The 26571-nt window shown below is 39.3% G+C and overlaps 1 protein-coding gene across 1 annotated transcript in view; it reads left to right on the top strand.

Annotated features, from left to right (window-relative positions):
• PRICKLE2 (prickle planar cell polarity protein 2) overlaps nucleotides 1-26571 on the top strand; it is a 344732-nt gene that overhangs the window by 166367 nt on the left and 151794 nt on the right. The gene's annotated exons all lie outside the window — the stretch shown is intronic.

Here is a 26571-nt window from a genome sequence, read left to right as displayed (position 1 = left end):
TTACCTGCTTTGAAAAGACAAATAATGCATTTTCTGGCAAGCAGCCATGCCCTGTGTGAGAAGCAGAGTCTCTGCTTTTAGACTTTGCCACTTCAAAAATGTGACAATGAATCAGCCCATTCTTCGCATGCTGAAAAGTACTCCTAGATAGAATAGGATCACAGCAAAAGATGTACAGCGTGATTGGGTAGAATACAGGTAGTCCTCATCTAACACCAGTTCATATAGTGACCATTCAAAGTTACGTCACTGAAGAAAGTGACTTATGACCATTTGTCACAGTTACAACCTTTGCAGCATCCCCACGATCATCACGTGATCAGGTGCTTGACAACTGGTTCATACTTATGACCCTTGCTGTGTCCCAAGGTCACTGTGCTCATTGTTTGCAACCTTTTGACAAGCAAAGTCATTGGGGAAGCCAGATTAACTTAACAACTCGGTTTCTAACTCATCAACTGCAGTAAGTTCACTTAACAACTATGGCAAGAAAGGTTGTAAAATGGGGCAAAACTCACTTAACAAAATGGCTCACTTAACAACAGAAATATTGTGCTCAATTGCGGTCGTAAATCGAAGACTACCTGTATTATTCATAATGTGATATTTCTTAGGGTGACAATGTTACTGATACTCAACTTTTCTTTCAAACGTGTTGTTGAGTAAGGTCAAACAATTTCATCCAATCCACAACTGGTATCAAAAACGGTGACAAATAAAAGATTCTTTCATGTGGTATACATACTGAGCACAACATAGGAAAAGACTCTTTCAAAGGCCATTAATTCCACTCTAACTGGAACCTTGCATTGGTATAAATGAAGAATTAATGATCAAAAAGCAAGACATTAAAAAAAGACATCCCAAGATAAGCTTGAAGATTAATGGGTTTCCACCATAACCTATGTTTGAAAATACTTTTGGGGTCATGGAATAGCCCCAAGACAAAGATTTAATTAAATATATACAGAGCTGGGTTTATTCATCAGTTGAGGTACTCTGTTTCAACAGGACTTTGGAAAACATTATTAACAAGATCTCCTCTTTCAGTGAAAAGCTATTATTGAGCTAAGCTCACTCTATTGTTGTAATCATGTTAGAAATGCAGATTTAAATGCAGAATAAGGAAAGTGGGCAGTGTTATAGCTAATGACGAAGAGTTTATTGTGTGACAACATTCTCGCTCTATAAATGGGAACAAGTACAAAGTACAAGTTGATTGACTGACAGTTTTGAAGTTGCCCAGTTGTGCCAAACAGAAACTATGATCCATGATATTGGATTTCATTTAGAAGCTGATGCTGCTTGTAGAGTGTCTGCTATACAGCTACTAATATCCTCTAATCAAAACCAGACTCTATTTAAGTGAGCTTTCCACACTCTGTTTTTCTGATGAGTCCCCTTCTCTGATATGGTGGAAAGATTATTGGGTATTAATAGCAATTGCACTTAGACGTATATACCGTATATACTGTATCACAGTGCTTTACAGCCCTCTCTAAGCGGTTTACAGAGTCAGCATATTGCCCCCAACAATCTGGCTCCTCCTTTTATGGAAGGCTGAGTCAAGCTTGAGACAGTCAGGATCGAACTCCTGGAGTGAGCAATGAGTTAGCCTGCAGTACTGCATTTTAACCACTGCGCCACCACGGCTCTTAGTAGCAATATTCTGTAATTTAATTTGTCACAAATTTGCTAACCTAATGTCAGAATGCACCAAAGACAAATTCCTTGTGTGTCCAATCACACTTGGCCAATAAAGAATTCTATTCTATTCTATTCTATTCTATTCTATTCTATTCTATTCTATTCTATTCTATTCTATTCTATTCTATTATTGGGCAAGTAGCACTTAGACTTACATACTGCCCCATGGTGCTTTATGTTTACAGAGTCAGTATATTGCCTGCAACAGTCTGGGTTCTCATTTTACCAACCTTGGAAGGATGGAAGGCTGAGTCAACTTCAAACATCCAACTTCAATTGTTAAAATTCCCCAGCCAATGTAGGGAATTCTGAAAGAGGAAGGCTATATAGCTGGAGGACATTTAAATAGTTAGACCAAATTGCTTAAGATGCTGTTTTTTTAAAAAAAAAAAAAAGGAGAGGAAGAAACAAGCAGCTGGCAAAGACTGTCAGGTGTTGGTCCACATTCCCCCATAACAGCCTACATTTTTTTTCTCAAGGAGGAAAGGATTACTTCAACTTGCATGGTTTGAGTTGAGCATGGCCAAAGAACACTTATCTTTCCTAGTGTAGAAATGTACAGGTATGTCCAGTAGACTTTGGGAGAATTGCAAAGCAACTGAATTTTGAAATCTTTGCAAATGATTTGCAGCTCTGAGGGGAGGAAGGGAAGGGACTGGAAGGAGGGAGGTGGGGAGGAAGGAAACCAGTAGTTGGTAGCAGAACTTCAGGGTAAATTGCCTTACCTTAGCTTTCTATAGTTTGCATAGTATGTTCTTCCATCTTTAATACCCTACTCTAGTGTCAGTCTTCTTGAAGGAGATTGTAACAATCAAAATAGAACCCTTAAATTCCATCCCAAAAAAAGTTGCTCCTTTTCTGTACAAATAAAAGTTGGGGATTTCAGATTTGTGAGTAGATTGCCACAGTGATGTCCCATTGTTTGGGAACTATTTGTTTCTATAATGTTGTTATTTATCTTCTTTTTTTTTTTTTTGAATGACCACCATTTATAACAAGAATTGGAGTCCTTTAGGCAAACATACAGCCAGATATTTCTTTTCGGAAAAGTAGTTTTGCAAATGTCTATTTTTTGTTTAAAAAAAAAAGATCATTGATTTGAATAGCTCGGCAACCTAATCTACCAATTTGATGTAGGATGCTCCTTTTAATGCCCATATAAATTAAAATGATCTACTCCCACCGATCCCAGTATAAAATTGTAATTGTCCCACGTTCGTGTAATCTGTACTTTGTAACAGTATGGGATCCTTTGGTGTGGGTAGTTCTGGTTGGAGATACTTAAAGAGCCCTTTAAGATCTTTCTTAGTGAGATGGCTGATGGCCAAGTGGTGAATATTAGTCACTCTGTTGTGGGCAACTGTAATAATAAAAATGATACAGAGAAACGGCGGATGCATACAAATCTATGGTTGTTACAGGCTCAGCTGTATAATTGTATTAGTTGCCTAAAGCCTCACTGAAGATGAAAGTAGAGATTGGCAATCACAACTCTGCAGTCATGGAACAAGGAATGTCTCTCATGCTGGGCTTTACCTTCTCCGTTCCAGAGACAATGATTTATGTGACTTTCACTCCGTGTGTGCTCATTTTTTTCTGTTGAACTACTAACACATATATCCAGTAAGGGATAGCTATTTATGTCATGGTCACATGGTGAATCTTTCCTTGCCTGAAGAATTCAGAATAAATGTCTGTCCAAGGATAATACTGCTGGCTCTGTTCCATGGAAGTTCTTGCACACTGAATTGTGCAACTGTGTTTCGTTGTTTGCCGAAAGAAGTAATGAGCCATGCCTTCCTTATTGAAAACTGGGAAATTGGTCTGATTCTCCTGGTATCTTGTTTTCTCTAGGGTCATATAATTGCTAACAAAGATGGCCCAGCAGGAGACAGAACAAGAAAAGCCTTTTCCATAGAATCATGTGTTTACGATTCCATAGTTTTAAAAAGTATTCCAGGCCTATTTATTTTTAATCAATTTTTAACGAATGGATTTGGCCATATGTACTCCATCAGAATACAAAAGTAGCACACAAAAAAGTAAAATAAAACCATCCATAAAATGCAACATCCTTTGCCCGCCCCCTCAAAAGGGGGGGGGATAAGCAGTCATCCTAGTATAATTTATGAAAGCCTTAGCAAAATCTACTGAAGTTAGCAAAGCAGTTGCTTCCATGAAAATTGCAAAAATGACCCCAGGAAGCAGATCTTTAAAGTCCCCCAATGAATGAATGCTGATATAATGATGGTTGTTTTTAAAGTACTTCTGTAGTTTTTTTTTTTTTTAAGTATCCAAAAGGGATTTAAGTGAACAGTAATAAAGTTAGCTAATTTTAGATTCAGGAGGTCAGAGTCTTAGGCATCACTTTCTAAATCATAAAATTGGAGGCAAGATGGAACTATTTAAGCCAGGGGTCTCCAACCTTGGCAACTTTAAGATCTGTGGACTTCAACTCCCAGAATTCCCCAGCCAGTATGACTGGCTGGGGAATTCTGGGAGTTGAAGTCCACAAGTTTTAAAGTTGCCAAGGTTGGACACCTCTGAATTAGGCCATCAGGGCAAGCCATTTCTCAGTGCGGGATTCCAAATGAAAGTCTTGGGGCAGTTGGCTAGCTTGCCTCTCAGTAAAGAGAACTCAACATGTTTCAAAGCAAGAATTTCTTTTACTTAGTGTAGAATGTACTAGTCTTGCAGATTTTGACAATCCTTCTGATGGTTTTGCTGAGTAGGACCTTCATTGTTTTTTTTTATCTTGACAGCACAACTGTGAATCTTAGGTATTTTTTTAGTGCTCTGTCAAAATATATGTTTTCCTTTTGAGTTGTGTTGATTCCACATTAATCAGCAATTGTGCTTATGGGGTCACATATGTCCCTTGGCTTAACGCTTGTATCTTAATGTCTGATTTCAAAAGCTCTGTGTGAGCTATTAGTTCAGACCTCTGGCAGAAGCTATCTGTTCTCTTTCATGGGAGAAAGAAAAAAAAAGAAAATATTGTGAAGAGGAAAAAGGAAAAGAATACATCAGAAATATAGAGAATATTGATTCTAGCCTTAACTGGTTTGCTTCAGCTCAGCTTTGGTTTTTGCTTATTGACAGAAGACACTCTACAAATGTCCTGTCCCATGTCAAATTTCTAGCCAGGCATCAAAAGGGTTTCCTATCTCAAGCAAGAGCAGGACATTGTCTGTTCAATTGGATGTCATAAATGGACATTAGAAAGATTGAGTTGACTTCCTGAGAATGAATAGGCTTAGTTTGTGTCACTGCCTGGATGGAAGATTATAGGAATTCCATATAAGGCAGGGGTGTCAAACTCACATCATCACAGCGGTGTCACGTGACATATTGGGACTTCCCCCTCCCCACTTTGCTAAACCGGGTGTGGGTGTGGCCCAGCCTGTGACGCATCTGGCCCACAGGCTGGGAGTTTGACAGCCCTGATGTAAGGGGGTTTGGATTTCATAATGGGAGAAAGATGGGATGGAAATCAAGACCTGCTAGAGTCAAGCCTCTCCTGGCTCTGAAAAAGGGCTCGGAGTCATCTGTAGCTCCCACCCCGGTATTCCTTGTGCAACTATAATCTTTCCAGCCTACAGCTGCAATTGCATTTTAAGAATCTGTGACCACAGGCACAATCTTCAAGAAGAACCGTACCTGAGTAGACTATTAAATCAAAGACAGCGCTCACAGAGAAATGAAAAATAAAGGCGTCTTTCCACAAGGTCAGGCATTAACCAGCCCAGGAATGTCAAAAGTTTTGATTCAAAGGATTCTCAAAAGGCAGGCTTATGAATTTGTGCTTTAAACTTCATCCTTCTTCTTCTTTTTTTTCTTTCTAGAGTTAATGAGAAAAGGATCTGGGTTTTTTTTTTTTTTAAGTAGAAGTAGCAGGGGGGCATCAGGTTGCTTTGAATCTAGCTAGGCAGGATAAAAAGAAGAAGAAAAGAGCATTGTAATATTTGACCTAGTTAAAAATATTCATCCTCCCTATTTCAAAGCATGCAATCTAATCAATTAAAGAGTCCTTTTTTTGTTTCTGGTTCTCTTTTTCCTTCTCTTGCGTTATGTATTAAATTTTCTTTAGGCTCCAGAGCTGGGTTTTGGTTTAGTTTTGATTTTTTTTTAAAAAAAAAAAGCATTCTGGGTTTCCTGAGCACTTGTTAATGAGCATCAGTTTCATCAAGCAAGCTGCTACATGGGGCCTTGTGCCAGCCTAGGGAATTGATCCCAGATGCAGCAATGGTACAGAATACATCCTGTGTCTCCAAAAGGCCATTTGTATGGTGGCGAGTGTTGGTGACTATGTGGCCTTGGCAGCTTATCTGATGCCACATCCTGTTCAAGAAGCATGGATTCTGGGCCCATTGCCACAACAGACTTTTTTTTTTTTTGGTATCCAGCTTATTGGCTCTAATTCGTTTCTGGGCACAATTCAAGTGCCTTGGATATTTAAAGGACGTCTTAGTTTACCATCCGCCTATCCATTCTCGAAGGCCTTCTTCAGGAGTCCTGATCCTCCTGGACATTCTCTGTATTGGAGGTCATAGTTGACAACACTTTTTGCTTCCTTAAATATTTCAAATGTTGCGTCACTCACTTTTATGAATACTTGCCAAATCCGTATGTGTTGTTTACAAATTTTATTCCGCTGAAAATCTGTTTCAAATGCTTGCTGAAGATACTTTCCCCCCCTCCCCCAGTGTTTTAAAACACTACTAAATACCTCCAGAGTATTTGGCTTAGGAAATGAAATGGAAATATGAAGTTTTTAGGGTTTTTGGGCAGAGATAGCAGAGATAAAGGTGGGAAAAGGCTCTTGTATTAGGCAAATACAAAGATGGCTTTTATTGGGAAGAAAGGGAATTTTTAAAATACCATTTTTGGGTATGTGGTATTAAATTTGAAGACTTAGATTTTCCTTCGTTCCTCTTAAGTTTCAGAGAAAGGAATATAAAAACCTCCACTGGACTGGGCTAAAAACCAAGAACCTAGCGTTCTTCTCAGAGTGATCAACTAGATGTCTCTGGGAAATTCACCAACAGAACAAAAATGCAAAATACTTTCCCATCTGTATTCCCCAACAACTGGGAAATTTCAGGAGCTGTTACTCGCCATTGCACCCATGAATTTGTCCAAATGTGTTTGTTTGTTTGTTTAGAGAATTTATATGGCCACCCACCTTAGCCAAGTAACTTTCTGGGCAGCTACTTTAGCACAGTCCACTAATTTCTTCTTGAATTCAATCGTGAACCGTGGGAATTTTTCCCCCCTGCTGAAAATGTAGCAATATTCTCTGTTTGAGAAAAGCTGGGAATGGATCACCAATTAAATTTGGTTTTAATGTTCTCTTCCCTCTCCCCCCCCCTTTTCTTCTTACTTGGTGCTTGGGAATGTTTAAACAGCCCTGTGGTTTTTGCCTAATCTAAATAGTATTCACCACCAAGCAAGTGTCAAGTCATCAAGACATGAACTGTCCCTTAAGCTGCTGTTTAAAGAACTTCTAGAAACCATGCATCAGCTGTTTTCCTGCAGCAGCTCCATCTGTCTCCATAAAGGATGTTCACTAAATAATTCAGCAGGGCGACTTGATCTCTCATCCATCTACCTGATTACCCCAGTGACCTGATGGTAACAGCTCGCTTGTTGATGTTACAGCTTTGCAGTTTCACGAAAGTTGTTGCATTCTGAGAAATAAACAGAGTAATGCAATCCCTGACCTCCCCTTAGCATTCTCCAGGGCTCAGAAACTGATGTTCAAGATTTTGGATACCTTCAAAAAAAAAAGTAATAAAATTATGAATGTTCTAACAGAGAGGATATGGTTTTTTCCCCTAAGGGTGATCTTCATTTTGCTTGGAAACAAGAATGCCTCTAATCATCATGATTTGTGCGTAGAAAATGTGCCACCTATGATGTATTAGCTCAGAAACTGAATGTCAAATTGCCTGGCAACTAACTCTGTGCCCTGTTGGTAGCAGCTTTGGAACAGTGGGTGCTTAAATGAATGCCATATCCCTCCAAACTAAGGAAACCACATCACTATGACATTCTGCTCCCCCTCACTGGTTTAATAAAATGTATGTTTATCGCATAGGATAGGGACTGTTATTGTTTATGTTTACCTTCTCCCAAGAAATGGGGGGGAGGAGAGAATAATGACTCTGATAACTCTCCTACAGTTAAGAAACAACCTCTACCCAAACCAAGGATATTCATCAAAAACCCAAAGGTGTTCTCTCTCTCTCTCTCTCTCTCTCTCTCTCTCTCTCTCTCTCTCTCTCTCTCTCTCTCTCTCCCCCCTCCCCCACATAGCTTTTTCTTTTTTTTTACATATATTTTTTATTGTTTACAACTATAAGTTTCAAACACAGTGCAATTGTTTTGGCATTATTCTGCCATACATACAAAAATATTACTAAACCATTAACATTCATATTATTGATACAGTATTTTCATTCTAGATCTATTTCTCCTAGCTATTTTTGTTCCTACCTCCCCCTCTTTTTTGCGGCCATTGATGAAACTTCTTCCAAGTATCATAATATTCTGATTCCCCTTATTTTTGAGTTCTAAAGTTAGTCTATCAGATTCTGCACAAGCCATTATTTTCCTTATTTCTTCTATAGCTTTCTAATGTATCATTTCCCCCTTATGAACAACAATTCAAGTAGACAATTTGTCATGCCTTGTTTAAAGTTTGGTTGGATAAACATTATCACAGCAGTAATCTGACTTGGATGCCATTTTGCCATTTTCATCCATTCCATGGCACAGATAAGGAGATTTTTTTTTTAAAAAAAATCCTGTTTTATGACTTATCATCTTAGTTATTCAGTTTAAAAAAAAAAAAACCACCAAAGCAGTAGACTCATCTCCTGAGTTTTAACATCATACACTTCATTGGCTGTGAAAGTCATCAAATCAACCCTTATCAAGGGTGGTCTTTTGGCTCAACCTATACTTGGTCTCTTAATGAAACACCCTTTGAAACCTGTGGCAAATTGCAGTAGCCACATGAAATGCAGGCTGTCCTCTTGTGTTTTCTTAAGTCAAGAGAAGGCAATCGCAGGCCAAGGAGAAAATATCGTAGGAACAAAAGAATCAAGAATGGTCTGACTGGAAATTATTGGGAAGAATTCCATTAGCTTTAGCTGCTCTGCAATGTTTAACACCCTGCTGGGGCCTTCAAATTGGAATGAGCTGCATTTTCCCAAAATATCCCCACAATGGTTACTACAGTAGAGCTGGGGCAGTCCCCAACAACCCTAGAGTACTGCGTCCAGTTTTGGTTACCACACTATAAAAAAGATGTTGAGACTCTAGGAAAAGTACAGAGAAGAGCAACCAGGATGATTAGTGGACTGGAGACTAAAACATATGAAGAACGGTTACAGGAACTGGGCATGGCTAGTCTAGTGAAGAGAAGAACCAGGGGAGACATAATAGCAGTCTTCCAATATTTGAGGGGTTGCCACAGAAAGGAAGGGGTCAAGCCATTTTCTAAAGCGCCTGTAGGCCAGACAAGGAATAATGGATGGAAACTGAAGAAGGAGAGATTTAATCTGGAAATAAGGAGAAACTTTCTGACAGTGAGAACAATCAACCAACGGAACAGCTTGCCCTTGGAAGTTGTGGGAGAGCCATCACTTGAGACTTTTGAGAAGAGATTGGACTAACATCTGTCAGAAATGGTGTAGGGTCTCCTGCTTGGCAGGGGGTTGGACTAGATGACCCACAAGGTCCTTTCCAACTCTGATTATCTGTTATCTGTTAACCCATGGAGTCCTAGGGCACCCTGGAGGAAATAGGAATAGGAGCCTCTGGTGTTGGCCTTTGGGTGGTCTCAAGGGACTCATTGTTTTTCCCATCAAGAAAAGGAACCGCAAGATCACTTTTTCCCTGAATTTCCCATCCCATCCCAACCCAGATTGACAGTGTTGATTGACTGCACTCTGCTAATACTATGATGTGAATAGTCATGTTTTTGGCACACCTGCTAACACCTGTGCATGGCTGTTTCAATGCTGCCTAGTACAACTTGGAAACATAAAAGTACTCCTCTCTCTTCCTCGGGGCAGATATTCTGTGCTTACAGTTCTAGATAATCTTTGTAGTAATCAAATAAAGATATCCAAATAGTGGTTTTTTTTTTTCTTTTGAAAATTCTTACAGGTAGTCTTCATTTATCAACTGCCCTCCATAGGAACCCTTTCAAAAATACAGTAATAAATAGTAACTTTAAAAATCACTTTCTGCCCAATCTGTGCAAATGTAGGACAACAAAAGCCTTCAATGTGAAACTGAATAAGATCTGGTCAGTTTCTGGCAGCTGCTGCCAGCCCAAAGGATTCTAATCAATTAATTAAGGTTACAGAACTGAGCTTTCTTTACTTGCACTTGGCTGAGGAGAGAAACAGCTACGGAAGCAGTCTCTCTATCCATGGGGGAAGGGGAGACGGGGAAAAAAACTTGGGGTAGGTACAGGACACTGTATAACACAATTTTATGTCACTGAGATGGCCATTGCAGTCAACTGCAAAAAGGCAGAGTTGTTTAAAACAGGTTACATCCTGTGAGAATACCTTTAGCTCCATCAAACAACGTCTGCCTACCACAGATCCTTGGGAAGGTGGATAAAAATGCCAAATATAGCCTAAACATCTGGTTGATTTGCAACCATAATAACAAAAACAAGAATTTAGGCAAGGCTAGGAACAGATGTGATATTGGATAACTTCAAATATGTCTAGAATACGGGTGTCAAACTCGATTGTGTCACGTGACGTATTTTGACGTATCACATTTTTTTTTTTGCCTTTGCGTAGCCGGGGTGGGTGTGGCCTGCGCATGATGTATCTAGGCTGCGGGCCACCAATTTGACACTCCTGGTCTAGAAGGGGGTTCAGAAGCCAAAAAATTCAGTGAAGATGGAAGGAGCCGAGTATCCTTTACTTAAGGTTCAAAATAAGGGAGGAGAAATTCTTTGAGCTCCGGGTTGAAATATTTCAGCTAATTCTTTCATTTTGGTCAAGCTTTTCCTTGCTAGTTTCCGATGTGTCCTTTCCGAAGCCGGCTTTTGCTCTTTTAATTAGCCATTCTATTTGTTCCTGCTGTGTCCTTAGTTGAAGATTTCTCCTTCCTCTGTGGATTCAACTTTTCCTCAATTCACTTTGCACCTGGAGTCCACAAAGCCAACAACCTCCTCTATCTTAATTATCTTTTTGTTAAAGGCTGATCTGCATGGTCACAGGTGTCTTCATTAAGCAAATAGAAGGTTTTTTTTTTTGTCTCCATGTGACACTTTCCATGGAGCTGGCCAATAGACTAAAGTCTTAATTTTTAAGCCAATTCTATCATTTCCATCCATCATCCAGCCACCCACGTCTTTATAATTGATGCCTTAAGTTGCAGGCATCAGAACTTTACCAAAGATAGCTAGGCTCACTCATAAATCTCTCCTAGCTAGTTCACAAGCAAAGCATGAGCAACTTATAGGTCTTGGTTGAAAAAAGAAAATACTGTAGCCGATCCCAAAATGCAAATGAGAGAGCTGAACTAGATGCACTGTGGGAAAGCAAATCGGCCGTGGAAGCTACTTTTGGATAATATGAAACACTGAATACTTTCCACTGAATGCTAAATTAGTTCAGGCTAAATGAATGTAGCCTCTGCGTCTCAACAATGCTTTGTTTAGTCTCTGAAGATAGATACGAGGGCAGATGTTCCCTGCCTCTTGTCTTTGGTTTTGTGCAGGTAGTTTTCCATTGTAGCTACTATCGCTGAAGTAGGAATTGCTTTTACGAGTTCTTTGAAGAAGCTTGTTTCTTGTTCCCAGCATAGCTATGAAGCAATGCCTCAAGAGCTCGTTTTTGTAATGGACAATTAGCTTTATTTATTTATTTATTTATTGATTGATTGATTGATTGATTGGAGGGGAGAGATGGTGGTCACTCTAACTGTATGAAAGAACTGAGAGGGAAATACACACACACAAAGAGTTTGATTTGTTATTGAAGTAATGTACAATAATATAGTAACCAGGTGTTTAATGAAACATGTCTGCACACATATGTATGCATGCCGTAGTATAGCCAACCATTCATTCCTTTCCGATAGCTGGCAAGATTTAAAAATAACATTTATAATAGTCCTTTTTCGAATTATCAAACTGCTTCATCCTCATTATCTGTCTGCAGAAATTAGGTCAGGATTATTATCCTAGGGGTGGGATAAGGGGAGAGGAAGGATGGTGGTGTGGAATTTGAACATCTGAGCCTCAATTTAAGAACGACAAAAAAGCAGGGCTAGATGTTTTTGCTTTATGACGTTTTTATTTCTATTTTAGACTGCTCTCTTGTCCTAGATAGATAGTACAAGGGCAACCTGGTTAGTCATAAAGCAGTTACCACCCTGTTACAGTTGGCTGTTGCATCTCAAGCGGCCAAACGTCCTACTTTTGTGAGGACAATCTCTCCTGTCCAGTCGAAAGCTATGGCAAAGAACAGAAAGTATGAAAAGAAGACACGGGGGCCTTGGCATTCACTCTTGAGTACTTAGTACATGGACAACAGACTGAACTGCTTGCTTGTTTACATAATTTTCCTTAGAGGAGTGTGATTGGGTCTATGTGGTATATAGTTTAGATTAAATTTGATATATCTTCATATCATATGGCAATGATTGCTTATGCAAATTCTATTCAAATGTGTGTCATCTTCCTTTTCCCTGAGGGAATGATGCCATCCCTCCTTTATATAGTATAGCACTATATATTCAGCCTGTCAGAAAGCCATCCTGGATAGGGAGAGGGAGAGGAGAAGCAAATATGTGAAAGGTTGCTTTGTAGACCAGCCAAATGCTGTTGGAGGGAGTAACTCATCAATCATCCCTGTGCCCTCCCTAGTCTCACTGGATCACATCATCTAAGCTTTCAGACTCCCGGTGTCTCCATCTGAGAAATCTCCTACCAAGATCTGAATCTCCATATTGCCTACATCCTCCAGCCATTGTATGTGTGGTGGCTACCCATCTGCCCCGTGACAGTATATTCCATAAATTAGTGATGTGTGTCCATCCTGAAGGAGTTGTTGCTTTTGTTTCTTCTTAATCTCCTGCCAGTTGCCAATTGCTAGGTTTATAGCAGAGGTGGGGAATAATGGCCCCCTTTATGACCTGTGAACAGAATTCAGGAATTCTGGGAGTTGAAGTCCACAGATCATAAAGGGGCCATAGTTCCCTATCCGTTTTACAAAAAAAAAAGGAAGAAAATCCCTTTTCTCTGCACTAAGCTTCATTTTAAAGATCTCTCCCTCTCCCCCTCTCTCTCCTTCTCCTTTCCTCCCTCCTTCTCTTCCTCCAAGTTGCATTTTTTAACTGTAGAAATTGAGCAGATGATAGCAAAGAAGGTGGAATCTGCTGTCCCAGGCCGAGATAAAGCTAGCAATTGCTTTTCTGTGGCTCCGGAGTTCTCCTGAGACTGTGCCTCTAAACTTCAGTGGCAGGGGTTAGCAACCTCAGAAAACTTATTAGCCTCACATTTCGTAGTCTCACGTTTTGGTGAACTGAACTCACAAGCCCTAAGATAGAGCACCACTGTTTTAAAAGCAAGAGACTCTCCCTCCCTCGCCAAAGGTCCAGGAAGAAATGAAAAAACCGTAGTCTGTGCAATATTGCTCTGCTTCTCCAGCCCTCATCCCCTCCTCCTCCACACACACACACACATACAAAGGCCATTTAACACAAGACTCCCTATCCCTGCTATAAACTGATGTGAGATGTTTTGCCACAGCTGCTGTAAACAAAGGGGACAGTGATGGGTGTCCATTTCAGGAGCGGGCCAGCTGCTGATCGCACCCAGCCCAGCTCTTAGATTTTGTAATACCTTAAAGAAATAGGCTCATCTGTTGGCTGCCTTAATAAATAACCCTGACGGAGCTGGGCTTCATGAATTTGCCTTAGGATTTTGTGAGTCCTCTAATCTATGCTGTCTTTTCCTACGTAAATTCTTAATGAGTTCCAGAGTTTTCATACTCTAGCGGTATGAAAAAAACACACCAATGAATAATCTTTTTCTGTTCCTTTTATCCATGCCGTTCCTGGTTTATATCATTATATAATTCCTGGTTTTATATACAATTGCTTCAGTGAAGCTACTCAAATGTGAGGTTCAGGTGTGTTGGTCTATACCCAGAATGGGGTGAATATAGACTGAAATACAGTTGTTCCAGGCAGAAATGGTTTAAGAGTAGAAAAACTAAACATGGTGGCAGCAGCTGAAGAAACGATGAACAGGAAGGTGTTGGGGAAATTGAAGGGAGGACAGACAGTGAGAATATGTACACTGGGATACCGGAAATAGATGAAGGGAGGAAGGGGGAGGAAAGAATAGCAATAGCAATAGCACTTAAACTTATATACCACTTTACAGAGCTTTACAGCCCTTTCTAAGAGGTTTACAGAGTCAGCATATTGCCTCCTGGGTCCTCATTTTACCTACCTCGGAAGGATGGAAGGCTGAGTCAACCTTGAGCCTGGTGAGATTTGAACTGCCAAATTGCAGGCAGCTGGCAGTCAGCAAAAGTAGCCTGCAGTACTGCATTCTAACCACTGTGCCACCATGGCTCAAGAAGGAGTAATTTTGGGAAGATGGGGGAAGGGAAGAAAGCAGGCAGGTGAGCTATGCTGTTCTGGGATAATGGTGGTGGCTTTACTGTTCTACCTTGATGATATTTTTTTGTATTTTACTCATTGCATTGTATTACAGTTTTATAAATTATGGCCTGTCGCACAATCAGCCAGATGTTTAGACTATCTCTGGCATTTTTGCCTACCTATTGAGTCCTTCCCAAGGTCCTGGGATAGGCAGTGGTTGTTCGATGGTGTTAAATATCCCAATGCAGGCTGTAAGCTGTTCCAAGTAAAGTCAATTGCAAACTGCCTTCAGATGTGGGTGCTTCATCACTGGAGGTTTTTAAGAAGAGACTGGACAGTCACTTGTCTGAAATGGTATAGGGTCTCCTGCTTGAGCAGGGGGCTGGACTAGAAGACCTCCAAGGTCCCTTCCAGCTCTGTTCTGATTCTGCCTTTTACAATTGACTGATGGTGGTTTTGTCAATGTCAGTGGCTTTGAAGTGGTGCTAATGATGTTTTGGGACTGCATCCCAGGCCCCTATTTCTATTACTATTGGCACTATCTTTATTGTCTTTTGGCAGTGTCATTCTGTTTACAGCTTTTTGTATTTTTTTTCTTTCTGTTCTCTTCCACAGTCTCCAGTATTACAATGTCCACTATCCAGACTTTTTTTTTCTCATCAACAATTCTTAAGTGTTATTAACATTGCTTTAAAATTCATATCATAACCTTTCCCAATGGATTTTGCTCACAGAATTCACAAACACTGCCTTCATCAAAATTCAGTTTTATGTTTGAAAAGCAATGAATTACAAATAAAATCAGAACTAGTAGGGTGGGCTGGTGCCTTACTGCATGTCAAGGAGTCACAGCTGCTTGTCGATTCGCTCACCTGCATAGATGGTTCACAACTGGATCTTTCATCTCACCTCCCAAAAAGGTTACCAATGGGAAATGGGAAATGCTAGAGATTTGCACCAATGGCAAGTCATTTTCTCCACTTCCTAGATCTGCCTTCTATAGCCTAGGTTCTCTTCAGATGTTGGGTCAACTCCCAGAATTCTCAGTGTTAACAAAGTTGCCTACAGAATTCTGGGAACATAATTCCCCATATCTAGAGGGCAATCAATTTGGAGAAGGCTGCTCTAGCAATGGGATAAGAAGCACCTGGCTTAAATACAAACTTTTTGTATGGAATGGTACAACTCACCACAATGAAGTCGCTGTGGCCAACTCACCATGGCCACCTTGCCATGGCCAACTCACTGTGGCCAACTTGCCACAGGACAACTTGCCATGGCCAAATCCCTCTGGGACAACTCATTGTGGAACAAGAATTACATTAATATTGAAGAAATAGTGGAATAGAGTAATTAAGGAAAGGATGCCAAAGAAGGGAGTGAATGCAATGTGAATGAGAAAAATTAAAATATTTTAAAATTATGTTAAATAATTAAATTGAATTGTTGAATTGTCCTGCAGCGAGTTATCCTATGGCAAGTTGGCCATGGCATGTTTTTCTGTGGTGAACTGGCTGCAACGAACTGAAATTTAAAATTTGTACTTAAGCCAGGTTCTTGTGATTCCCTGTGCTAGAACAGCTTTCTGCAAATTAATCGCCCTGTAAATGTGGGGAATTCTGTTCCCAGAATTCTGTAGGCAACTATGTATCTGAAGAACAATGGAAAGAACTCTAAAATGAGATGCTGGAGAAAAATGCCAATCTTTTTTTTCCAGTGAAAACTTGAATTTTGAAAAATTTAGTTGCAAGTTTAGTCGTTGACTTATCACCCTCGCTGCACTTCATTCAGAATGGGAACAGCTATTCTTCTGTATCTGAAATTTAAAAAAAAGACAACAAGAATCTAATTAACACATTTTAGAAACAGATACTTTTCAATCAAAAACTGACACCCATTCTCCAAAATGCTTGATTTGAAAAATACATGTTCATCTGTGCCTCCCCCTCCAGCAAAAGTGGGCATTAACTTGCTATCGAATCCTATGACTATATACTGTTCATTCAGATGTTCTTTCCTACTCTAGCTTGCATCTCTTTTTTACATAAGTTTTCACAAATATGCTCCTTTCCCCGATTTTTCTATGATAGACTATTTCCTACTATGTGCTAATTTATGTAATAAATGGTAGCCTGAGCTACATGCTGTTCTATTAGATGGTGGATCATCATTGTCTAAGCCAAAGTGTGTGGCTTAAGCAAGGTTTCCGAAGATGATTACTGCTCTAAGGGACTTATAATTTGTTCCTGTTTTAAATTACAATTTTGCAAACAAAATTCTTGCTTGCTTTTGCCTGTTTGAGTTTCAGTCCATTTTTTCTGTGCTTCAATTAATATACTTTGGGTGACTATATAAACCCCATCATGAGAGGGAGAGATTTGCAAGGAGGCAGAGCAGGGCTCTATATCAAATTCTTGTCTTTAGTCCAGATTAAGCATTCCAGGCTTAATTTTTAAATCAGACTTACATCTTTGACTGCCAGGAATGAAGGAGGCTGAAGTGGGAGTTAAGGCACGCCTGAATGTTGGTTTGTGTGTTCAAGGAAGGATGCTTTCTTGGAACAAATTATTCTGACCCATAAGTGGCAATTCATACTCCATGTTTAAATTGATTCCTCATACCAGTTAAAATTTTGCATGATCACTGTTGCAGAAGAGAAAAAAACCTATTTAAAATCACTCTCTTTGTTTGTCCTTGCAGCTTTAGTGAGAGTTAGTCTGCAGTTATAACCAATAAATTAGTGACAGTATTCAACAAAAACAGCACTAAGATTTTCACTACAGTCCCTTAAGAAATCACAATGGCTTGGATCTTTCAAAAGACTAAATCATTATGAATGGGTTCGCATGTTGTAATACATTGGCGCTAAACCATAATATGATTTAATGCAAACCCAACCAATAGTTTAAGATTATACCTGCTAAAAGTATACCTGTGGTCAATGGATTCATATCTACTATGCAATCAGTGGCCATTTTCACAGCTAGAGCCTGAATGAAATCAAGTGGAATAATAATAATACATTTAAAAATCACTGGATCGTGTGTAATTGGCTATTTCTGGCTCCACTGCTTTCTCTTCTCTTTATTGACAGAATGCTATCCATAGAAACTGCTCCTAGTGTATTTTTTTTGGCGACTGGTGCTCTGGTTTTAAGCCAAGATTGGGCTAAGTCTGGGTTGTTTATAGAGTATTATTAATGGTGGCTTTCGGTTTTTTTTTTTTTTTTTTGCAAATTGAAGACTTTTTTGAATTTCACTATTTTTGCATCAGGCCATAAAATAATGGATCCCCCATGCCTCAAGACCCCCATTATTACTCAACTGAAATATCAAGCAATACTGGCCAGTGAAGGATTAGATATGAATATATTTTAAAATACATTCATATGTGGAAATGTGGAAGAAGATATAGTGAGAAAGTAATCCTTTAGCTTCGGGGAGTAATATATTCTATAGATTTGGCCTTGTGCCTTTCAAGTTTGGCTGCCTTAAGGGAGTAAGACTTCACTGAAAATAAAGGGGCTTACTCCTAAAAAAAACAAACCCAAACATGTCTAGGGTTGTGCTGCAAATCCATATAATTAAAATAAGAAAACTTCATAAGGTCATCAAACATTCACCAAATGTTCACTGAGTATTCTGAGATTCTGTTTGTATAACTATTCTCTTGTTATAATACCATCGTCTCTGACACTTTGCCAGGAGTCTGGTGTATATGAATGTGATGATAGATAGATGGATGGATGGATGGATGGATGGATGGATGGATGGATGGATGGATGGATAGATAGATAGATAGATAGATAGATAGATAGATAGATAGATAGATAGATAGATGATAGATAGATAGATAGATAGATAGATAGATAGATAGATAGATAGATAGATAGACAGACAGACAGACAGACAGACAGACAGACAGACAGAGTATATGCATTATTTGGCATGTGCACTGCCTCAGATTTGGTTCCAAAAAGTGGAGCAAAAATGTAGGAGCATCTGCCTACACAGTCCTTTAAAGCAGCTTCACCTTTGGGCAGGGGAGGGAGAGGGAGGATTGCAGAATTCCCTTTGGCAACTGCTAGATGTTCCCAGAAAAGACATAACTGCTTTAAAGAGCTGCAAACAAGTGCTAGGTGGGCACTTCTACAGCCCGGAGCTCCTTTCAGGAAATGAACACAAATCTTTGCACATATTAACGCCAATGGGATATCTCTATGGATTGATCTATTTGTGCAATTTATCCTTATCTGAACATCAAAAGTTACAGAATTCTAGAGAGTTCATTTATGAAAAAAAAAGATAATTAAGGCAATCCCCCCCAAATCCTGCTATGCTGCCTCTTCGTGGCAGAGTGGTTGCTCCTAGGAGACCTCAGGTGATGACTTCAGGTGATGCCCTCAGGTGATGACCTTAGGTGACTCTGCTGGGAGCTTACAGTCTTGGCATCCACGCCCAAAATTCTTCATTCACCTCAGCTGCCCAACTAAAGCAGCAACATAAATTTCAAAAGAGAAAGATGCTGGAGGCAAAATATCATTTGATTAACAATAGCAAAGACATCATTTCATATTGTATGGGAGAAGGCAGTAGGAAACAATTCCAGAAACCACACCCATAGGCAATATACTAATGAGGTAGTGCCAGATAATGGCCCCTTGGGTGGATGGCATTGAACATATTACTGAGGAAGAGATGAGGATTTTTCTAAGGACAGGTAATCCTCAACTTAGGACCGCAACTGAGCCCAAAATGTCCATTGCTAAGTGAGTTTTGCCCCATTTTTGACCTTTCCTGCCACAGTTGTTAAGTGAATCACTACAGTTAGTAACACAGTTGTTGAGTGAATCTGATTTCCCCCATTGACTTTGCTTGTCAGATGGTTGCAAAAAGTGATTGTGTGACCCTGGGACACTGCAACCATCATAAATACATGCCAGTTACCAAGTGTCTGAATTTTGATCCTATGATCAAAAGGATGCTGCAATGGTCATCATCGTGAAAAACAGTTGTAAGTCAATATTTTTCAGTGCCTTTTTAACTTTGAACAGTCATTAAATGAATGGTTGCAAGTTGAGGACTACCTGTACTAAAGGTGCTCATGATCTGGGTAGATTCCAGTTGATAGGATATCTAATTCCAATGATGTGAACAACAGCATTACAAAGGGAACGTGGAATGTAAGAAACAGAAGAAACATAAACATGGGAAGTTCAGCACCATTGATGTCTTAGGCATTACACCAGCAAATTGAAATGAACTGGAATTGGGGACTTTTGAGTCAGAAGATAATAGTGTATGTTGTTCAGAACAAGAAAGTTAAAGAAGGAACAATTGTTTTCAGAGTCAGGAAAGATATAGAAAACACAATACATGGGTACAACTGAATAACGTATTTTGTTCCTTTTAAGTGTGACTCTTGTGTTTTATCTGCTAGTCTACGATTGAATAAAGATTTATTTGATTTGATATCAGTTAGACCACAGGAAATCTTTTAATGTGGCAATTATCCAGGTTTATGCTCTGATCACTGATGCAGAAGAAGAAGCTGATGAGCTTTTTGGTCAAGTTCAATATGAAATTAACAGAATAAGAGTAAAATGGGCTGCTTGTGGTCTATTTATTTATTTAGAAAATCTATATTGCTGCCTACTTGCACACATGGCAACTCAAGGCAGCTTACAAGGATATAAGGTTGAAGACTGAAATGCCGAAATTAGAAATACTAAAGAGAAAAACTAAAGAGAAATGGTTGGGCTGAATAGCCCAGGAAAAGAAGCAGGAGAATGACTTACCAATTTCTACTAATCCAATCATTTCTTCCTTGTCAACAGTGTTTTCACACAACCCAAAACTACAATTATCCCTACATGCATTGCCATTTGAAATATAGCAAATTGAAATTGGCTGCATTATTGGGCAAAGATTTTGAAAGGTTCAGTTATAATAGCAATGATGGGGGAGCTGGGGAGATTAACTGAGGAACAAATCAAAAACTGCTCATGTGTACGTTCCAAGTCAAGCTAAAGAGGAAGAAAACCAGCCATTTTCCTCTATAGGAAATTGAGCCTCTGCCCAGTATTTTTAAGGAGAACATCAGGAATCACTTTGAAGTCCTGAACCTCACTGACAGAGAATAGGAAGAACTGTGGATTGAAATCAAAGAAGGGCCAATATGAAAAGACAGTGTCAAATACCTAGAAACAAGAAAGCAGACTTGATATCAATGGAATTGCCAGTAGAGGTTGCCAAGAAGAGAAAAGAAGCCAATTCTAGGAAAGACAAAGAACTTAGGAACGAACTTAATAAAGAATCTCAGAACACTGTAAGAAAAGACAAGAAGCAATATTGCAGCATTTCTAGAAACATCAAAGATGAAAAATATAAATGCCAGACATTCAAACCAGCTTTAGAAAAGGAAAAATAACAAGAGACATTATTGCTCAGGCAGACTAGATAATTCAGAAAGCCAAAGAAGTCAATATGTGCTTCATCGAGTACTGACTGAATACCTTCAACTGGCAATTAAAGCATTGAAGTGGTGGATATCTCCTGCCTTTAGACAACAGTAAAGGAACAGCAGTCAAGAAATACACTGCAGACTAGCACTTGAAAGAACAGCAATGAAATTGATATCCATGTGCCGCTTTATGTCTATGATTTAAAAATACAAAAATCACACAGGCAACTGTTTTCCCTGTGACTCTCTGTAAATGTGAAAGCTGAACTTTGAAGTAGCAGAATAGAAATATTATTTGGGCTTTTGAATTTTGGTGTTGAAGAAGACACCTGAGAATACAATGACAGCTAAGGAAAATATGGATCAGAACAAATCAATCCAGAATTCTTAATTTGAGGTACAAATGATTACATTCAAGTTGTTATAGTTTGCACTTATTATGCAGTGATACAACTTTCACGAGAAGTCTATTTTTACTGGGAAATGCGGAAGGAAGGAGAAGAGAACAATTACTAGCAAGGTGTAAGCACAATTAGAAGTCCAGAAAAAACTGGTACAGATTATTATCCTGAAGAAGGTCTTTCTGTCTATTGCCATGAGTCGATCCTGTTAGAGGGCATTTAATCAAAACTTAATATAATGCTAAATAAAATACCTCCATAATCAATAACATCCAACCCATTGAACACTGACATTTTTTTTTTCTATGCTGGATTTGAGAATCTGAACTGCTTATAGAGACCATTCCTAAATAAGTAACTGAAAAATAAGTAAGTCCTTTGCAATTCTACAATGATTTTGCTAATTTGGAGGGGGGTTTCCTAGAATTTGGCTGAATTGTCTTAGATGATGTGGTGCTGGTCAATTGTTTGCTTTGTTGTTATTGGTTTTTTTTTAAAGGAAAGAAGTGTCTTGTTCTTGCTTGTGACATGCAGTATATATTTTGCCTCTGTTTAGCTCCTTAGAAGGTCTTGTCTGGCACAGCAGGGTTTTTAACTGCCTCCCTTGCCTATGCCCTAATAATTGTATTTATGGATATTATAAACAGACCAATGCTGCTTTCTGCTATTCACGCTGCTGGCTGGCTCTTCCTACCACTTCTTCTCCTCTTCTTCTCCTAGGGAAAATTTTAATAGCCTTATCTAAACATTGGTATCCATCTTTTTTTTATTTTTATTTAGTAGCAATAAGCAATAGAATTAGGCTCCCCCCGAACCTATTTTGCTAGACTTGCAGCTTCAGATATTCTGACAATCCTAATTTCTGTTATTAAAAAAATCCTATTGATTTGCAGAGAAATGGAGATATGGAAAGAAACAGGGTTTGTGGGATTCTTTTAACATATTGATCTTATTTTGCTATGCTTTGTTTTTGAGATATCTACTTGGAATCTTAGCAAAGGAGGATGTAAATATTTTAAAAGGTTTTCAAAATGGGAAAGTGTATTTACTGGGGGAAATAGTCCAGGGAAAATATGGATGGAGTTGAGAACAAGCCCTGTTCAGTTGGGAGCTTTCAAGTGAAAAATGCTGCCTTAGGTTACTGCGACTGGCAAATCCTAACATAATATTGCTCGTGCAGATGATTCTTTTTAGATAACACTACAGACAGGCTGCTAGACAAGTAGAACATAGGCAGGGCGAGGGTCACAGGTCCGGACCTTAGGTCTAAAATCCAGAGCTCAAAACTCCTGGGACGGCAGATGAAACGTGTCTTTAACACCTGAGAAATCGTAAACAAACCAGGCAACTGCACCACCAGGGGTCCCCCCCCCAATTCACTGCATCTTATTTTTAAGCATGTAGTCAGTGGGCCACCTAAATTTAAGAAAGTTATTTTATTCTTTTTTTGCTTAGAAACATTCTTATCCCTTTCCATATCCTGTACATTTAATGGCAAGATGTTCACCTCAGGCTTAGCAGAAACAGCCTCAATTTTATTTGTGCAGTGCTGTGGGACTTTGAAAGGTGAGCTGCCTGCACAGAGAGAGCATTTCTTCTGTTTTAGTCAAGGTTATTAAAGCCTGGCTCGTTTCTTTGTTAGTTGTATTAGCAGTTCTGAAAATTGGACAGCAGCGGCCTTTTCAAAAGGATGTGGAGCGGAGCAGAAGTTTTTGCATCTAGTAACTAACCATAACTATTAACTGTACCATTGCACGGAATACCTTCAATTAAAAGGATCTGGCACCTTCCGTTAGCAGATGGTAGACGGGCTTAGGCTTAGATCCATCTTTCCCTAACCAGATGTAATCCATGTGGGCCGGGTTCCAACCCCCCCCCCCCAAGGTGTGTTTTGCCAGCTCAAATCCAAGCAAGACAGAGATGCAAGACAGAGGTAGTCCTCCCCTTATCACCATTCATTTAGTGACCACTCAAGTTACAACCCCATTGGGGAAAAAAGGTGATTTGCAATTGGTCTGTGCACTTACGACCATCACAGTGGCAGTCACAGGATCAAAATTTGGGAGTTTGGCAACTGACATGTATTTGTAACTGTTGCAACGTCCTGAGGTCATGGGAATTCCATTTGAGACCTTCCCAGCTGGCTTCCAACAAGTGGAATTGATGAAGAAATTTCACTTAACAACCACATGATTCACTTAATAACTGCAGTGTTCTGCTTAACAGCCATAGCAAAAAAAAAAGGTCATACAAAGGCCCAACTCACTTAACTATCAACGTGGCTTTTCAACAGAAATTCTGGTCCCAATTGTGATTGTAAGTTAAGGACGCAGTAACACTTAGACTTATATACTGCTTCACAGTGCTTTACCGCCCCACCCCCACAAGTGGTTTACAGAGTCAGCATATAGCCCCCTCCCAACAGTCTGGGTCCTCATTTTACCCACCTTGGAAGGATGGAAGGCCGAGTCAACCTTGACCCGGTGAGAATTGAACTGAGGACAGTGGGCAGAATTAGCCTGCATTACTGCATTCTATAGCATTGCTCAATTGCTTGTTTGATATAGAGTTGAACCTCCTGAAAAAGAAGGTCCATTGGGGAGTACTTTTTGATTCCCAGTTATCTCTGAATTCTCCCGTGGTGATGATGGCAGGAGGTAGATGCACATCATGCAGCTGTTTCTGAGATGATTGATCTTAACATTTTTTGTCCTATAGTGAGGCTTGAATACCGAAGTAGGTTCTACATAGGATTAATTCTGAGGGATGCCTAGAAGCTTCATATCTATAGAGATTCTCAGTCACTCAGGTCATGGTTGTCCCAAGAAGCAACTGGTTTTTCTTCAAAGACTTTTCGTTTCTCAACCAAGATGAGCTGGAAGAGCTGAAGAAGCTTCTTGGATGAGAAGCAAAAAGTCTTCAAAGAAAAACCCAGAAAGTCCAGTTGCACCTTTGGGTCTAGGAGCTTCAGTTAATATAAAATGCAACTGCCAGGCTATTGACATGATACAGAAAGACTTGCATTGTTGACAGTCCTGTTCTGGAAAAGAACCAAAGTTTTTTTTTTCTCCATCATGTAACTTTCCCCCTCTGCATTAAGTGATAGTGACTTTTTAACTAGTTTTATCCTAGTCTAAACTTTAAAAAAAAAAAAAAAGATTGTTAAACTTTGAGTGGCCTTTGGGTTTTAAAAAGCAGGCATTAATAATGAGGATTAATTTTGCAAATATCAAGCTGTAGTAAACTACATCGTATGTTCTAATTTGGAAGGCAGCATCAGAGATCTCCCCAGGAGTGTTATAGAAATTTGGGTTGATAAGATGTGCATTCATTAAATCAGGCTCTTTTATAAAAGAGCCTGCAGCATTTTTCATCTTTGCTCAAGTCTTGCGGGAATTCACTGCTGAATTCAGTGCCCCCCCCACCCCACCCCCACCCCCGTACAGAGAGAATCACTACCGAAAAGAAGGCCAGTGTGCCAGATTTCTATTTACCTGTTATTCTGTACCTCCGAGACACTGAATTAATAATAGCCACTTAATAAAAACACTGGCCACATTTGCACAGAATGCTTAAAGTGAAATAGCCTGTTTTCTGAGCTCATGCAAAATATTGAATCAGAAATTAACCCAACAGGCAAAATCTACACAAGACTCTTAAGCACAGAAAATAAATCGTATTTCAAGTGAATGCAGGTACACATAAACACATTTTGCAACTGCACCCACTGAATGGGTGCAGTTGCAAATGCGTGTGTGAATAGGAAAAGTATGAGAATGCAAATGCACCCAGGTTTGTCCAACCCACCCGAGTTTTGTGTGATGCTAAATCCTTGTACCTTTCTGAGCCCGGAAATCCAAAACCCTGCAGGGCTGGAGAGCAGGATCTTTGAAGGATAGTCTCCCTCCATAGGGACTGCAAAGAACCCCAAGACAACAACAACTGCCATTCTGCCCACTTTGCAAAGGGCAACTAATTGGCAATCAAGGGACTGACCCGTCCTGTCCTTTGGGCTGTAGAAGCTCAACCAGCTTGCCTAATTGATGCGCATCCTAGCTCTATCTCCCCCTTCCCCATTCTTTGATGAAAGGTTTACACACACACACACACACACACACACACACACACACACACACACACACGTTTTCTTAAGTTTTCACGGGTACTTACATGTATGGTATTCAGCTTTGTTGAGTATTTTCCACGTCATTGTAGTTGTGCTTTTAAAGTTGTAGCACGTTTCGGCATAATCTCATCTGCCATCATCAGGCTTCTGGTTGTGTCCGTCTGTGAGTCAGGCCCTGTGAGTCAGCCACTGTGGGGGCCTGACTCACAGACGGACACAACCAGAAGCCTGATGATGGCAGATGAGATTATGCCGAAACGTTGCTACAACTTTAAAAGCACAACTACAATGACGTGGGAAAATACCCGAACAAAGTTGAATGCCATACATACATACATACATACATACCTACATACATACATACATATCGGTATTACTAGTACTCTCATCTGTCCTAGTACCTATCTCTTCCCACTTATGACTATAACCGTGTTGCTTGTATCTTTACAATTTATATTGTTTTATTTGTTTTCTAGTATGATTTGATTGCTTATTAGTAACTAATACTATATGACTATCACTGTGTGTTGTATCTTATGATTCTTGGGGAATGTATTTTATTTTTTCTTTATGTACACTGAGAGTATATGCACCAAAGACAAATTCACTTGCCAATAAAGAATTCTATTCTATTCTATTCTATTCTATTCTATTCTATTCCATTCTAATTATATCATATCATATATATGTGTGTGTGTGTGTGTGTGTGTATGCATGTATATTTATATCATTCTGCTAAATAAATAATTCCCTCAACACTGTTCAACTATTACAAAGTCTGCGTTACTATTACTGTTAATCTTCTCATCACTCCTTATCACCCATCTCCTCCCATTTGTGACTGTATGACTGCAACTTTGTCGCTTGTATCCTTACAATCTATATTGACTGTTTCCTGGTATGATTTGATTGCTCATTGTACCCTATGACTATTATTAAGTGTTGTACCTGATGATTCTTGACTCTTGATGAATATATCTTTTCTTTTATGTACACTGAGAATATTTATACCAAGACAAATTCCTTGTGTGTCCAACTACACTTGGCCAATAAAGTATCCTATTCCTATTCTATTCTATTCTATTCTATTCTATTTTCTATTCTATTTTCTATTCTATTCTATTCTATTCTATTCTATTCTATTCTATTCTATTCCATTCCATTCCATTCCATTCCATTCTATAAAATGTGTGTGTTTGTATACACACACACATACAC

This window comes from Notechis scutatus, chromosome 2 (genome assembly GCF_049901735.1).
Source record: "Notechis scutatus isolate UNSWTSFEM ecotype Mainland chromosome 2, rNotScu1.2, whole genome shotgun sequence".
Taxonomy (NCBI): domain Eukaryota; kingdom Metazoa; phylum Chordata; class Lepidosauria; order Squamata; family Elapidae; genus Notechis; species Notechis scutatus.
This window is presented reverse-complemented; position numbering and strand designations above follow the sequence as displayed.